Below are 17,130 nucleotides of genomic sequence, written 5' to 3'. Positions count from 1 at the left end.
AAGGTAACAAGCAGAGAGACATAAATTTTAAACTTGCCTGATTTTCAGTACTAACTGCTATAAACAAAGGTATAAAAGGTATTGTGAAGTTAAAACATGTAGTTTCTAGAGGTAGAATGTACACCGTTGTTAATCTGAGTAAGATAACACACGCATGCTTCTGTTGTCATGAGTTTTGTCTGAGCGGTAATATATATCTGTTTACATTACGAATATCTTCCTCGACAATGAGAGTAAAATTGCCTGTGGATTCGGCTGTATTTGGTCGACAACGTAGCCGAAAACAGCCAGTGGCTAAAATACAAATAATATTAAATGTTTTAAAATAAAATTCCTAAATATTTTATAAACGAAATTGTTAAAATAAAGAGCTTTTGGCAATTTTTTAAATAATTAATCCAAAAATAAAGTTCATTTTCATTACTTTTCCCCTTTCCTTACATTTTCATTTTTAAAACTGTAATTATGAGTCTAGAAATAAAGAAAAACTGAGAACAGGAAGGATAGAATGTAGTACTTGAAATAGGATATTGCTCGCAGATTTTTATTTTTTTTATATTTAACTAAGATTGACTGAGCTAAAGAGAAAACAACAATAATAATAATAACAATAATAATAATTATTATCTTTAACCTACCTCGCCTCTCATTGGGCACTACAGGTCATTCGCTATTAATTAATTACAAAACAAATTACATTTATAATTACAATTTGATGTTGGTTTTTCCAACTTACATTGAATAGTTATATTAGTGAAAACAAGTTTGATTAGTAATTAAAATATATATATGAAAAAGTGAGTTATTTACATATTTATATAAGGCATGCTGCCTCTTACATATCGTCAAGTTTTAACCTGGTATGACTTCTATGATGGTCTTGTTGTTATTGACGAAGCTGACAATCTGTATTACTTCCTGGTGACCGTAGAAATCCGTTAGGTAACCTCTGAGACCTTTGCTATGGAGTAGGGCGGTGTTGGCTGGAGATCTAAACGACTTGGTGAGTGGGCACGAAGTGATGTAATGGACGGCATCTGCTGTGCTGGCGGGTGATCCACAACTGCACTTGACGTGTATATGTAGAAACATCTCTAAATATTGGGGGAACCTTCCATTATTGGAAAGGGCCTGAACCGTGTAGTATTTCGAGTAAACTCTTGACAGCCTGATGTTTGGAAAGATTGCGAAGGTGTATCTTCCGGTGTCCCCTTGTTCCCATCTTTCTTGCCATTGTGACATGAAAGCCTCTTGGATGTGATGCTTGGCTGCTCTCGTGGAGATCGGAAGGGAGATATCTAAATCTTGGCGATATGTGGCGGCCTTTGCGAGAGCGTCTCCCGTTCGCTCCCTCTTGTCCCTTGATGACCTCTTACCCAGTGAAGGGTGACTTGCTTTGTATTACTCAGAGTAGAGACAAGCTCTTTAAGGGATCGAATATGCGCTGGAATTTTGCCTGTCTTATTCATACTCTGTAGGACGCTCATACTGTCTGTGTAGATAGAAATCTTGTTAAACTCTGAACTGCTTGCCCAGAGGGCTGCTTTCCTAAGTGCTAAGGATTCCGCTTGAAAAACTGTGGCATGATCGCTGACTCTGAAGTGATCTTGGAAAATTTCTTGGCTATTGTGGAAAACTGCGAAAGCAGCGCCTACTCTTTTGTCGTCTTTAGACCCGTCGGTAAAGATCTCTAATCCCTGATCAGACGGGGGATGTTTGTGCCATCGGAAGTCTCTGAGGGAGGCTGGATGTAGGGATATTGTACTGAAGCCTGGTTCTAAAAGAGCTTCTTCGAGGAGAACCCTTTAGTGTCGCTGATTCTTTGAAGTGCAGAAGTATGTATGTGATTCGCTCAAATTCCGCTTTAAGATCTAATGGGAGTGTGCCGGCTAGTATCTGGAGGGCGGCAGTGGAGGTGGTAGTAAAAGCTTTCGTAATCTTTAACAGGGCGATCCTCTGGATTTGCTGTAGTTTTTATCTTTGTCTCACTGTGCCCTGCATCCATACGGGGCAGCCGTAGAGAATCATTCTTTCGACTCCCCTTAGGTCTTTCATTAGTCTACCTTTTAAGTTCCAGTTGGACTCTATTATTCGGTTTAAATTATTTATTATCTTGCAAGTCTTGTTCCTTATATCTGATAGGTGGGGAACCCACGTTAGTTTGCTATCCAATAGGAAGCCGAGGTATCTGAGAGTGCCCTGGTTTTTTAATGTTTGGCCGTGCCATTTTATCCTGGGGGGACTGTTAATTATCGTGTTGCCCTTTGGAAAGATTATCATTATAGTTTTATTTATGCTAAAATCTAGTTTATACTCCACGCAGAAATAATGGAGAGAGCTTTCTCTGCTTTCCGTTCTGTAATAAGTCTGTTACCCCCGTTAATTACTAACATAAAGTCATCAGCATAAGCTTAAAGACTTGCTGTGTCTTCCAAATGTAATTCTAAAGCCGTATTAGCCATGATATTCCAAAGGGTCGGGCCGATGTTAGACCCCTGTGGCGCTCCTCTTTGGTAAGTGTGTGTGATGGTCTCTTTGGTAAGTTATAATCTATCGTGAAGATAGCTGCTTATTAGCCTGTAGATATTCTTGGGGCATCTGAGTCTTATTAATTGCTCCTTTAGACCTGGCCACCAGAGTCTGTTAAAGGCCGAGGTGACGTCGAGAGCTATGACGCATGTGTGCAGCCCATTTCTTTTGTTCTCGAAAGAGAAAACAAGAAATATTCGCAAAGTGAATCATTTACTTAAAAATCTCATATGCAGAATTTTATATCCCATGTTAAAAATATGCTATTCATTTGTGCATCTGATGTAAAATATAAATTTAAATTAATTTTAGTAATCACAAATATACTTTAGAAGACAATTAACTAAAACACCTCGAACACTATTTCAGATAATTGTACATTTTGTGAACTAATTTGCACTGAACAAAATACACTCCGAAAAATATTGATGGGCTACAAAAAAGGAATGAAACGTAGCAAGACTTGACGTACACAAACACCAAACCCAGGTTTGCACTTTCTTAAACATACGCAGCTATTGAATGCACTAACTTGCGTGCATTTTTTTAATGGAATGGCATTTAAATTTTAAAATTTTGCAACATTTCCTTCAGTTTACGAAGTCTTTCCAATTCATTTTTAATAAGTGTTAACAAACAAATGTTTTGTTAGAAGGTAATAATGAGTTCCCAAATTCTGCAGCTCTGCCCAAAAGGTACAATTAAACAAATAAATCTAACAATTATACTGGAACTTGAAAATGTACCAATCAAAGTCCTTTTTTAATATTCTTACTTACTACATGAATATTTAGGTGATGCAAATCGTAGCAATGATTCTAAATTTTAAATTTTAAAGCGAGAGGAATTTCTATTAATTTGTATTTAACGGAGTCATAATTCCTATATTGATAAAAATAGTAAAATACATTTATTTCCGTATTAATATATGTGTGATCTTAAATTCTACTTCTTAACGTTATTCTAAACAATCGATACTAAAAATAAATTCTTCAGCTTGGTTCACAAAATACATTTTTAAAAAATGATACAATGTATTATTATTATAATTTTTTTTTTTTGAATTTCAAAACAAATTAATTAGTGAAAACTTTCTTCATGAAAAGATCGAGAAGAAATCAAAAGGAGAAGCATTAAAATAGTTAAGAATAAAAATTTGTAATATTAAAATATCATCCTTAAAAAAAACGTAATTGATGGTAAGGGAGAGGAGATAAATTTTGAAATTTGAGAATGTAGATGAATATTATATATCACAGTGCAATGCAGCCACAAAATTAAGCATTTTCTGCGTATAAAAAATTATAATTAATAATAATTATGCTTTTGCAGCTGTTTGTTTTTTCTACGATACCTTGAAATTCTGAAGAGTTTTTTTTTTTTTTTTTCCAACTTTACTTTCTGTTATTATGTCACCATATTTTGTGCAACGAAAAGTTTTTATTTTCCTTTCTAATCCACTAACCCGGCAATGTTTTGTACTGCAATGCGTTCCATTTGAATTGATATATTTTCAATGATTATGGCAGCATCACAATATGAAATCCAAAGAACATAAAATTTATCTGCTGATTAGGTAAGAGATAAATTTTTTAACAAAGCAATATCTCTCCACTCACACAGTTCGGATTCCTTTGCGACTGTTCGTTTTGTATCATTTGAAACGCGAAGTTAAAACACGAATATAGTAAATACTTTTCTTAATAAAGCGTTTAATCTGAAAATGCTAAATTACCAGGCTAGTAAACCTATATTTTTACTATTACGTATACTGTAACACACTGTACCCAAACTCCCCAATTTGCATGCGTGTTGTTACGCACATCAAGTACTACTATGCTAAGTAATAATAAAAAAGGTATGGCAGTGCACTGAATGCAGCAGCAACTGGTAAAAAGCTACAGGTATTTTTTTTTTTTTTTACTGTGATGTTATAATCGAATGGAAGAGGACTTGTAAAATGCATTGTAAAATAATATTTAAAAACCCACGGAAAGGTTTTAAACCGGGCCGCAAATGATGAGTATTGCGTTTTCTCGAAATTTATCTCAGTCGTTGTGGTTGCCCTTCTGCATCCCTTATGTACTTACGTTTAGAACAGCGATAGCATATGCTTAGAGCAAGCTTTTGGATACATTTGATTACTCGATCATATAAGCTGCTAAATTGGGGAGAGGGAGGGCAGGCTACGAGTTTTATCGCGAAACTTAGATGCATAAAGAATGTTCTCTCCCCTTAGTTATGTAAATCAGAAAGAAATAGCATACGTGATAGGAGCATCTTCGGAATTGAGATTACGCTCTCCATAAATTATTATCATCTTTCACTTACCAGATAATTCATCATAAAACATTATGACATGATTTGTACACCAAAACCCTATAAACACTGAGCTTTATCACAGAGATAGCTAAGAACATCCTCGATTTGGATATTCTAATGGTCTTGGAGGATTTTTCTAAGAATATATTTTTATGTTGCCCAAAGTGAGCATAGTAAAGAATCAAGCACACAAAGGGGCGAACAAAGCATGTTTGTTTACATTGCAGAATATGTAGCAAACATTCAAATGAAGATGATCATAAAGACGTTCTTATAACAACACAGTCTAGAACTATTATTATGTGACATGAGAAGACGTTGAGTACATTATTAGTTACAGTAGTGAAAGTTTTGCGGATAGTCATATATATATTTTCAACAGCCGGAATAAATATATTTTTATAGAGCCTCTTTTTAAACTTTCTCAGTTTGTTATAATCGCACATCATTCAATGACAAATAGTTTCACAAAATTTGGAATGTTGTACAATAAAACTTGAATTATGACATTTCAATGAATTTTGCTTTTCTAATTTTATATGTGTAAGATTATTACTTAAAAAGTAAATGCTTACGTTACTCAGCGTGTTCTTTAAAAATTTAACATGTTAGAGTTTTGCGAACATGATTAAACATGCTGATTTTTATAGCCTTTTGTTAATATTCTAATGATAAAAAATATCTAATTTGCCAGCAGTTATATACATTTTCATTTTGTGCAGGCTTTTTAAGGCTTTTGGAACATCAAAACTGCAAATTTGCCGGGAATTGAACTGTGGATCTTGTGATTGCTAGCTGGAAGGTTTAGCTGGAAGTTGTGATTGCTAGCTGGAAGGAACGCGTGGGAATTCAATATATTCGTATATTCTCCAACACCTTAAAAAACATCTGATCAGAGGAGCAGATTCAGTCGACCAAATCCAGGTAGTGGCGAAATTGTTTTTAGCCACACTTTAGTTCGAGCGCCACTGCAAAGCTATTTAGACATTTTGAAACCAGGGAACATGACGATACACATCTGGATTCGCCAAAATTCGAGCCATGTCTCTTCTAGTTGCTAACTAAGCGCATGTTACTACTTATACCGTAAGAGCAGGCACGGCTGAATGTAAAATGTTCTTACAAACTTAGCTCTCAAAATAATTTGCACTGCAATACATTTATACTCACTGAAAAGTCATAAAATTCTCCATAAATGAAGAATTTGAGTATGGCAGCAATTTTTATTAGTGTAACACTAAGCACATTTAAGTTAATTAAGTACAGTAAATTACAAAAATGGTAAGACTTCACTAAAATTTTGAGTCTTGCTGTTTATATGATCTTTCTTTCTTCACACATTTTAACAAATGAAAAAAGGAAAAATTGCCTTATTTCGAATATTAATCATTTCTAATAAAAAAGGCAAAATTAAGTGCAATGCAAAAAAAGGCTAAAAAAAGTTCACTTAAGCTCTTAAAAGGAAAGAAATGTTCTTACATTCCTTCGGGGCCAATATCACTTGATCTCCACAAATGCGTTTTTTCCCTCGCCAAGTTGGCGCATCTTACATCCGCAAACATCGAAAAATCTTTACCATATATTTTTTGCCTTGCTGTAAAACTGCCTCCCAAATCTTTTAAGAATGTTATCCATCTTCGCTGTCACTCTTTGCAGGGGAAACAAATCTTTCAAGCGAGAAAGATTCCGTAACATTCCCTTTCCTATTCTTGAAGCCTATCAGGTTAGCTTGTTTATTTTCTTTTATCTTCTTTTATTTCCTTTTAGGCTACCTCCTTTTCCGTAATTTGTTGCTATTTGGCTTGCTTCGAGGATAGTGGATCAACGGCAAATGTTATACTTGCAAAAGCATTTTAGAGTGTTTCATTCTTGTGGTTTAGTAAGATTTGTTACTACCTTAAGTTAGGGTTCAACAGGCCTTCATAGCATTCTTATGCTCTTTTGTTTGTCAAAAAGATCGAACACCTGTAATACCGCATTTTCAATTTATGCAAATTATTGCCTTTGTATCTATCTGTCCACATTTAGATATGTTTCGAATAAAATAATAATGAATGACTTCTGGAGTTTCAAAATTAATACTTAATACACAGAACAGGTGATCCAGACCAATGTTTTAATAGAACACATAGATAAACCAAAATAGAGCAATAAAATGAATAAAAGCGATTCTGAAATTAAAATAAGGAAGAGAAATATCAGTAAAATGACTTAATATACTATAATAATATGTAATATTTTTGTTATAGAAAAGAAAAAAATAGTTAAAAAATTTTTATATAAATTTAGATAATGATTATTACAACAAAAGTTTTAATACCTTTATATAATACTAATGAAAGATGATTGTTATTTTCAGCTCATCAGTCAGTCGTCGTTACTTTGACAGGATTGTTTTCCTCTACATATACATATGGGAAAGAGCTCTGGAAATATTTCCATCTGTGCTATACAGTATTGCTTCTCAAAAGGTTTAGTTTCATTACGCATATGCTTATAATTGCCTTTTTAACTTGACCACATGCAATAGTTATGTTGGGGAAAGAAAGAGTAAAATAACGTAACAGCGAAGTAATGATGAATATATAACTCAGTATTAACAATTTATAAATTTTTTCGAAGTTGCTGAGAGGCATAAAATTACAGAATAAGATAAAAAATTGCAGAACACTATCATAACTTTCTGGCAAACCCTCCTCTCCCCCAAATTCCCTTTAATACACTTGTTGTGTTTGTTGCTTTAAGAAATCTTTCTAATTTAAACAGATATAGTATTACAATTAACCCTAAATAACTATTATATCGATATAATTCTTGCATGGTAAGAATATTGGCTAACATTATTTAGAAGATAATGATAAGTGGTACATAAAAATTAAATTGAAATACACTGCTAATGAAGAAAGTTGTTTTAATTGTGCCACAACTGATTTACGAAATTATGTTTTTAACAATGTCATGGGGATGAAACCAGTTCCCTATTTATGAATTTAATCATCTAATTATAAATATCATTTAAATGGGCTTCATGAAGTTCTTTTAGAATGAATGAAGATAAGATAGGATAGGCAGGCATTACGTATGGAATTATTAAGATACTGACGAAAGATTTTTTTATTTTATACATTTTACATCTTGGTACGCTAATCATTTGAAAAAGCATTGGTTCACTAATTATGAACAAAACTTCATATCGATGGCATGCGTTAACCTAATTATTTAAACTTTTTTTAAAGCTATTGCTTGATATACTCTCATGTCCATAAATTAAGAATAATTCGGAGTCACGCGGAAATCGAAATCTAAAATAAATATATCACCTGTAAAATCACTACACACATCTTCAAGAATCATATGCAAATTTCAGGAAGTAACCAGATGACACCGATGGTACGTCACAATGACAAGAGTGTAAGAAAGTGATATATAAGAAATACAGGCAAAGAAGTAAAATTGTTCGCAGGCGCTTTATAAGCATTTCAGTGCAATAACAGAATAGTTATGACACAAAGGACGCATTTGGATGATTTTTTACGTGGTAGAATTATCGGCCGTCTGGAATGTGGGCGTACCCAACTGGAAGTATCAGATGAACTTAAAATTGCCCAGAGTGTCATCACTATTCTTTAGCAACGATTCCAAAATGATGGTAATGAGAGTAGACGTTACAGCACAGGTCGCCCCAGAGTTACAATGCCGAATGAGAACCGGTATTTGGCAGTTACTGCCAAAAGAAACAGGCGAAGCACAGCCTCAGACCTGTCTCGTCAGCTCTCTTCAGCCACTGGTACGACAATTTCAAGGCAGACCGTGTACAGGCGCTTGGGGCAGATTGGTCTATATGCTTGTAGACCTGTCAGATGCATTCCACTTACTGCAACTCACTGTCGCCTGCGGTTAGCCTGGAGTAGAGAGCATGCAATGTGGAGACCGCAACTGTGGGCTTGTGTGATGTTTTTCGACGAGTCCAGGGTTAGCTTGCAGTCTGATTCTTGCCGGACCTTCATATGGAGAGCTCCAGGTACCCGTTGCCACCAAGGAAACATCACTGAACGACACCGTTACGGTGGCGCAGGAGTGATCGTTTGGGGTGGAATTATTCTGGGTTCCAGAACTGACCTGCATGTTCAAATTGGAGCCATGACAAGACAAATCTATCGGGACATCATTCTGGAACAACATGTACGCTTGTTTCGGGGCACCATGGGCGCACAATTTGTGTTTATGGATGACAACGCCCGTCCTCACCATGCAAACATCGTAAGCGAATGCCTTCAATCGGAAGATGTCACCCGTATGGAGTGGCCAGCATTCTCACCGGACTTGAATCCAGGAGAGCACGTGTGGCCGACGAGCAAGCTTGAGCAAGCAGGAGAGCAAGCTTGGCCGACGAGTTGCAGCCCGTCAACCTCCTCCTACATGTCTACCGGAACTTCGGAGAGCATTGCTTTTTGAGTGGTGTATTATCCCCCAAGATCAGATCGATAATTTGATACTTAGCATGCCTAGGCGTTGTACTGACTATATTGCATCGTCTGGGAAACATACAATGTATTAACAATCATACCAACCATGTAATATTGGTTTTTTGTAAATAGGGTTTTTTGTAATTTGCTCCAGGGAGAAAAAATCGCTAATTTTTTTAATCCTATCAAACATATAGTATCTTTTTTTGCTCTTTACCTTTTGTTTAATGAATAAGCTTTACAAAGAAACCAAATTTGTTTTGCTTCTAACTCTTCCTTTGCCTGATTTTGCATTATCCTTAATTTATGGACATGAGTGTATTTAGACGTGCAATGACATTTTCACCTACAAGTTAAAATTCAGTAGTTCATTAGTAGTGGATGTGAGGTAGAAGTTCTAAATTTTTCCTATGTTTCGCCTTTTCCTATTTTTCCTATTTTTTTCTTCGAATTTACGAAATCTGCTTTTCCTTTTATTCTTATTTATAAATATAGGAATTGAAATGTTATGCTTAATTATTTTAAAATATCTTTCAATTAACGTTTCATGCATTATTTATCTTTTGTTACTCTGTTAATATTTTTGAAATTCTACATATACATTTCGTTTCTATAGTTTTTAATAAAAGTAATGAGATTAACATTTTGAAGTTATATTTAGCTATAGTTATATAAGCTAGATTTAGTTATTTTGAACGTAAAAATTGTAGAAATTTGTTGGCTTTAAATTTCATTTTGGTTAAAACAAAATTTTTTATTGCGTAATTCAGAAGTGTAGCTATCTGGTTACTTTATGAAATACCAACAATCTTCTGAAGATATGTTATAAGATATGAATAACCTTGTCTCATTTTAGTTCGTTCATTATTTTATGATTTTTAAAAAAAATATTAATACATTTTTAATGTGTGAATTAATTTGTTTTTTCTATGCTGCTGCACTTAGATTTCTAGAGGTTTGTCATTTTTTAAATTTTCTTTTCTTTTTTCTCTGATGGATCGAGTTCCAGAACTTTCATACATATTAAAATGCTTTTGTTTGCTTGAACAAACAGTTCCTTTTGGCAATATATTGAATTCAACTTTTCTGAAAAATGAAATACAATATTTACAGAAATAAATTACTTCAAATAAATAATATAGATGTTAATCCTTCGTTATGCGCAGACAAACATGTTAACTTGTAGCTTATGTGTATTACAGAGATAAATGTGTTAGAATATGCAATTACAGCTTTAATATTATAAATACCATAAATGCTAATCATTCATCAACATGGAGATATATTAAAAATAAATATTAGACAGTAAGTTAAATGGTAAAATAAGTCAAGGAAGCATATTTATATACATAAATTTTGAATTTAAAAAAAATCGGAGTAAAAGAATAGTAGGTTAGTAAAATATTTAATAATTAGTGAAACGGAAGCTTTCAAGAATTCCCATTATTAGTTACACTCCTTTATTCAGTCGCTGTTAAATAAAGAAATGAAGAAAGTTTAAAAAAAAAAAAAAAAAAAATGTAAAGTTAGTTTTACAGTAAAGGTGAAAATGTTGACTTTCAAAATCATAGCGCTATGAATTGAAGTAATATTTTTATGTCCCAGATCGTATTGTAAGGAAATATTAGAATAATAAAGCTTTGTTATTACGCTTCTGTGGTGGAAATATTTAAAGAATTCTTCCTGTGTTTAAATTATTATCTGTTTTAATGAAGTAAACGATAAAGCGTTCTTTGTTTCTTTCAGGAAAAGTCAAGAGAAATAATGAGTAGTTTGTCATTAAACATAAAAAAAAAAAAAAAGAATGTGTACTCGAAATTTAATTAAAAGCGTTATTTTTAGAATTAAATGGTTAGGTATTAAGTTGATAGCTTGTAATAAACAAACAGTTATATTTTAATCTTAGAATTATTGTTTGCATTTTCTGAGAATAAGAATGAAAATTAATTTCAATCCCAGCTACCATATATTTCCCGAATACATTTATTTATTTTCAATTCAACAAAGATTTGCTTCAAATTCCTTTGCTTTTACAAATGAATTTTAATAAAGCAGATGCAAATCTCATAATGCACATTTCTTATTGTTGCATTAAGTATATTTAACGGAGATCCAAGTAAATATAAACCTAAATTAAAGCAGGTAAGTTATATTTATTCAAAACATATTTGCGGAATAATAAATTACTTATGAAATGTGTATTTCATATGCAGGTGCATTTAGGTAAGGATTCTAGTTATTACATTAAACTTTATGGACTAATGTGATATTTAACTCGAAATCATGAAATTATAGCTATTTAGAAATAATTTCGTATACATTTAGAAATTTATGGAATAACTTTAATTTTACTTTCTTTTATATAAGTGGTTCTTTATCTTTGCCATTTGAAACTCACCTTGTAGTAGCGGATTTTCTACAAGTTCTTATTTCATAATAATATGAATGGAAATTGCATTTTGGTTTGATTATATTATTAATCAAATTTATAACATATTTATGTGTTCTAAATTGATATAGAACGTAAATTAGGTAAATACTGTAAGAAATCACATTTATATTACAGATAATGATCGTAAATGCATTTTTGAGGAGCTGAAATATTTAGAATTAATTTGTTGTGAAATATTTAATACCAGATTCTTTGAAGAGTATCAGAATTTTATAAAATTCATCAAAGGATATGGGAGGTCTAATTATATCTACGCAAAATGTTTTGCATATTAATATAGCGTAATAGACTTAAACAGATCGCATAGATAAGTTATTCAGCTAAATATGTGTATTAACCAAATTCCTCCTTAAGTAACTGATGCAATATTTTTATCTATTTCGAGAACTTTTACTACATTAATAATATTTATTTCCTAATGAATATTTTCATGAATGATTTCAATTTTTATATATTTAGAATGAACTTCAGCTTTACAGCCTCTTTAAATCATCCATGTATTAAAGGGGGAATTTTATTTCTTCTTGGATTTCGACCGTTTATAGCACAATAACTGAATGTGTAACAATGTAACAATTTTTAGTTTTACTAACGTTTATTTTATTTTAAAACTTTACTGCCCCTCTTGTTTTCCACTGGCGGCCAGAATAAACGCAGTTAGTTTTTGTATACGAATTGAGCTTGCAAAATGTTAAGCATTTAAGTTGTGGCTTTTAGCCAAGAAGGAGCTAGAGAGAGAGAGACCATTGAAACCATTCTGAACAGATTATCTCACCAGCTTATTTCGCGCGGGCTTTTCAGTCAGTTGTTGCCCACCTTTAAGGGCAGAAATTTAGTCCTCTTTATACTTCAGAGGACTAACTTCAGTAACTTTATTAAACGTATTTGATTCATATTTCGAAATTTAGTTTCATTACAACAATAAGTTGTATTGTAGATTTTCCGCATCTTGCGTACTACATACCTAAAGATTTAAAGGACAATTCCCGCGTAACTAGTCCATGTAAAGCATTTGAGTTTAGCTTTATTTAAATTTAGTTAGCTTGTAGTTCTTATTTTTACGTTTAAGACCGCAAGTACTGGTCTTTGTATCCCGAAGTGCGGAAGCAGCTGTAAACTCTAAAGAATAGAAGGTAGTTAAACCCTTCATACTCATGTTGTATCTTCTACACTTTCCAGAACATAATTTTTAGTAAACTCTATGTTCTTACTCAGGATGCCAACATGTTTGCCAAAGCAATTGTAAGAAATAGTAGTCCTGATAACAGTACATAAGGGAGATATTTCTCAACTTTGTACTTTTAACAAACTCAATCACGTAATTTAACATTTCGCGCCAAGTAATTGAGCCCAAAAGGTGGGAAGAACGGCAATCATTTTATACGGAAAGCAAATGGTGAAGCAAAGAGAATACAAACCTTAGTGCATGCAATCTTGAATAAAGTAGATATGAAATGAAAAAAGAATGAGATACTAAAATTGAAAAAAAAATATTAGAATTTTGAAAGTGCTGGAATTAATATCCTTAACTAAAGGAGATAATCTGTTCAGAATGGTTTCAATGTATACAGCGAGAAAAAAAAGGGACAGTTTTATATCTCCCTTTCTACTGCGCCGATTGAAGAAATTCGACTTGCGTTTTCCATGTCTCAAAAGTGCGACTTAAAATATATATTAGATTTGTACATATAGCATCTTTCTAACATAAGTATTTTGACACAAAATCAGGCTTTGTCTGAAGTGATATGCCATTTTTTCCTCAATATTTCTATTCTACGACTCAAATTATGCCAAACTACCAAGTTTTGTAAAAATCGCAAGAGTAGTTTTTAAAAAATTAGCTCTCAAAATTGTAGGTCCCCAATGTCAATTAAATTTGATATATATTTATTAATATCTCTTTTTTATTAAACGCATTTGATTCATATTTCGAAATTTAGTTTCATTACAACTAAAATTCGCCAATTTTTTATGATTTATTTAAAAAAATTTTATTTTTAAATAATTTTTCGGTAAAAATTTTGAATAATAACCTATACAGATGTCCTAAGGTATACGAGAATTTGCATTTTGGTGCGTTTTAAAATTTGGCGTATTCATTATAAGCGATAATAACGCAAATGTGGTTTACGCACTCTGTTAATATTATTTGAAATTATGAACGATGACATTTTTCCCTCTAGTGAGCAATGAAACAAAAAGGAAAGAAAAATAAGTTGCTATAAATTAGGAAGTTTGCCAAGTGAATTATTCTTGGCGCAAACTGAAAAAAAAAAATCCACCAAGATAAGTTTTTAAATTTCTGTATAAATTTATCATGAAAATTTACAAAATTTAATATGTAGGCATAATTTGAGTCGTAGAATCGAAATATGGAAAACAGTTGGTACGTTATTTCAGAAAAATTTTAATTTTGGTTAATTTGAAAAATTTGTTAATTTCTCCTTTGCAGAAAATTTTTGTATTCGTTGACTCAAAATGTTGACGCTCTTGTATTTTGGCGAATATATGTCAAACTACACTGACTAGATAGATTATAAATTCCCCAAGACTTAAAATCGTGGATAAAATCTGTAAGAATCGGATTATAAGATTTACTTAGTTATTTAAATTAAAAACAATATTAACCTAATATCCTAATTTTTAATTTTCCCCTGGAGTGTTTCTCTTTCACTTTGATGTAATAAAATTTCATAGCGCATTAATTGCATTGCGTAATGGCAAGGAAGGGGCTTCAAGAAAGTGTTTAATCAGGTTCTTTAATTGATGATTTTGAAATTGGAATAACTGCATGATTTCAAAACATTACTATAATTACTTTAAAATATCATATGAAATAATATCTGATATATTCTTGAAGAGGACTACAGAATAATTTGACAGAGAGGTTCATGTCCAAGTCTTCCGATGTTTAAGTTTCAGAAACATGCCATTTACTTTAAAATTTGCCATTTACTTTAACATTTCTCTAACACTATTGATATTGCTCTCCGTTCGCAATTAGAAATCGTTATCAGCAATCTCAAGATTTGGAAATGTTTCTTAAGGGCATGTGTGTTAGTCATCACCTTCCGTCAGAATCTTCCACATTTTAGTTGCAGTGACATTCAACTTCAGGCGACTTATTTCTGCTGACGTAATTGGTTTGCCTTTTGGCACATGTCTCCAGCCTCCTCTCTTTCGTGATATTTCCAACGGTTAGTTTGATCAACGAATAGTATAGATTACAGTGGCACTAGGATATTTTATTTCCTTAAATCAGCTTAATATAAATGCCTATCTGTTTTAACCATTTTTTAGGATTTTTAATATCCTCTTTAAGTAATTCAGACATTTCTTTTATTTTATATCTGGAAAGCAAGACTAAAATTTCAATCCGAGATATTCTCTTTTTAGTTTTCGTAAAACTCATCTAAACCAGTAATTTAATTAATATTTACTATAACTTAAATGGATAAACTCACTGAAGTTGGATATTTAATTACTTTAAAGCATTAGATAATTAGCTGTTCAGTTAATGAACGTCAGTTTGAAATTATTTAAAGCTGAATTAACTTCGTCTTCCACATAAAAACTTATGTGTAACCTAACGTCCTGCCATTTATCCATTTCATTAATTATTAACTTAAGGAGAAAAAGTGCTGTCAAATGGTCGAATCAGATTTCAAGACCTCATACGCTGTCTAATATTACAAGATTTATATATACTTGTCCTAATTAATGCTTAAGATAAAATTTCAAATAATTTATTCTGTGGGAATTATCTTTCACTTAAAATTACCGCAATTCTTTTAATTCAAACAAAATTTAGGTAAAAAAATTTCGTAGATAAAAATTGAGTATTTGTGCATTAAGGAAAAAGTATTACTTTTGTGGTGGACATTTAGGGCAAAACTGTTCTGATTTCTGTTACTTAAATGCAAATCCTCATCAATGATTGTGCAAAAAAGGTTTCAACTAAAGGAACTTTAACAGCTTTAATATCGTTATTAATCTCTCGTGCATTTGATATAGAGGTGCTACTTTGGTAGACGGTTGCACGGATTTTGGCGATTTTCCTTTGGCGAGTAATACAACTTATGGTAAACCCATTGCTGGATAAGTTATTTATGGTAACCGATACTTTGTTGTCATTTTACTTAAAAAATAGTGCGTTTTATTGTGCATAAATTCCGTGTTTAAAATATTATTTATGGCTTTTAAATATTAAAAATCAATTTAATTTTGCATTTTTATTTGAAATAAAAATTTTATTGTTTATCATATTTTATGAAATTTTATGTTGTGGATGATGTAATCAATGACGTCACCTTACTTTAAAAGTAATTCGTTTTAATATGTATAAATTTAATCTAATGTTTTAGACATTATTTATGGCTCTTAAATATTAAAATACAATTTAATTTTGCATTTTTTAAACGATTTCATTATGTATGAATTTTTAAATAATTTTAATTCTAGCCGTGATGTAATAAGCTCTCTGATTGGTTATAGAATATTTGTGCATTAACGAGCTGTAATCAGCTCCCTCATTGGTTACTGACAATTTGTGCATTTCCGCGCCGTTTTAAAATTTAATTTATGTCTTCGAATTCCTTCAAAGATGTCTTCAAAGATGTTATCTAAATTATGATTCTGATTTTTTATTGTGGTACTTATCAATAAACAACATGTTAAACACTCAAAAAAATATAAGTACATATTTTTCTTTTATTTTATAATTGTATACTTCAATTTTTGTTAAAATATTAATACACTATTTTCAGAAATTGTCCATATGTTTTAATGTTAATTATATTCTATATAACGTATTTTAAAGTATTTGAATTTAATAATATTCTAATTCTTTTAAATATTGGTATGATGGTTTTTAATTCGATATTCAATTTCAGTAATATTTTAATCTAATTAAACGTTGGCCCAATGTTTTTATAGCGGTGTTTTTATTCTCTTCTTTGCTATATGCAAGTAATAATAACCTTACTTTAGTATTTTATACTCATAGTAAATGTATTTATTTACACTTGACTGCCATCTTAAAAAATGACACTTTCAACAAAAAATTAATCCATTACTTTTAACGATATTTATTTATTTATTTTTTAAGTTTCGAATACTTTACTATGCGTAAAAACAGCGTTTTTCAAGATGGCTGACGTTTGTAAAAATCGCGCCAACAATTCGGCCAACGTAAATCGCGAAAAATCCGAGCAACCGTCTACCAAAGTAGCACCGAGATAGATGAACTATAAATAATGTGCAGGTTACTGGCGATATTGAAACGCAGGCTCGAGAGGCGCATGCACTTTCTCGCACGAAGCATGTAATAATTTTTTAAATAAGTTTACATAATTTTTCTGC

The 17,130-nt window shown here is 31.9% G+C and overlaps 1 protein-coding gene and 1 long non-coding RNA gene across 5 annotated transcripts in view; one reads left to right on the top strand and one right to left on the bottom strand.

Moving 5' to 3' along the window:
* Positions 1 to 17,130, bottom strand: part of LOC118194633 (neural cell adhesion molecule 2-like) — a 700,988-nt gene that overhangs the window by 141,990 nt on the left and 541,868 nt on the right. The window lies entirely within an intron of this gene.
* LOC146997776 (uncharacterized) overlaps positions 1 to 17,130 on the top strand; it is a 620,175-nt gene that overhangs the window by 224,353 nt on the left and 378,692 nt on the right. The window contains exon 2 of one of the 2 annotated variants that reach the window (XR_015040842.1): positions 7,211 to 7,322. The exons of the other annotated variant lie outside the window; for it this stretch is intronic. This is a non-coding gene — a long non-coding RNA (uncharacterized LOC146997776). The remainder of the gene's footprint in view (positions 1 to 7,210; positions 7,323 to 17,130) is intronic. 2 annotated transcript variants of the gene reach the window in all.

This window comes from Stegodyphus dumicola, chromosome 4 (genome assembly GCF_044657685.1).
Source record: "Stegodyphus dumicola isolate Sdum_Otavi_A_Nest chromosome 4, ASM4465768v1".
NCBI lineage: Eukaryota > Metazoa > Arthropoda > Arachnida > Araneae > Eresidae > Stegodyphus > Stegodyphus dumicola.
The sequence above is the reverse complement of the archived record's forward strand: the minus strand, read 5'-3'. Positions and strand labels throughout refer to the sequence as shown.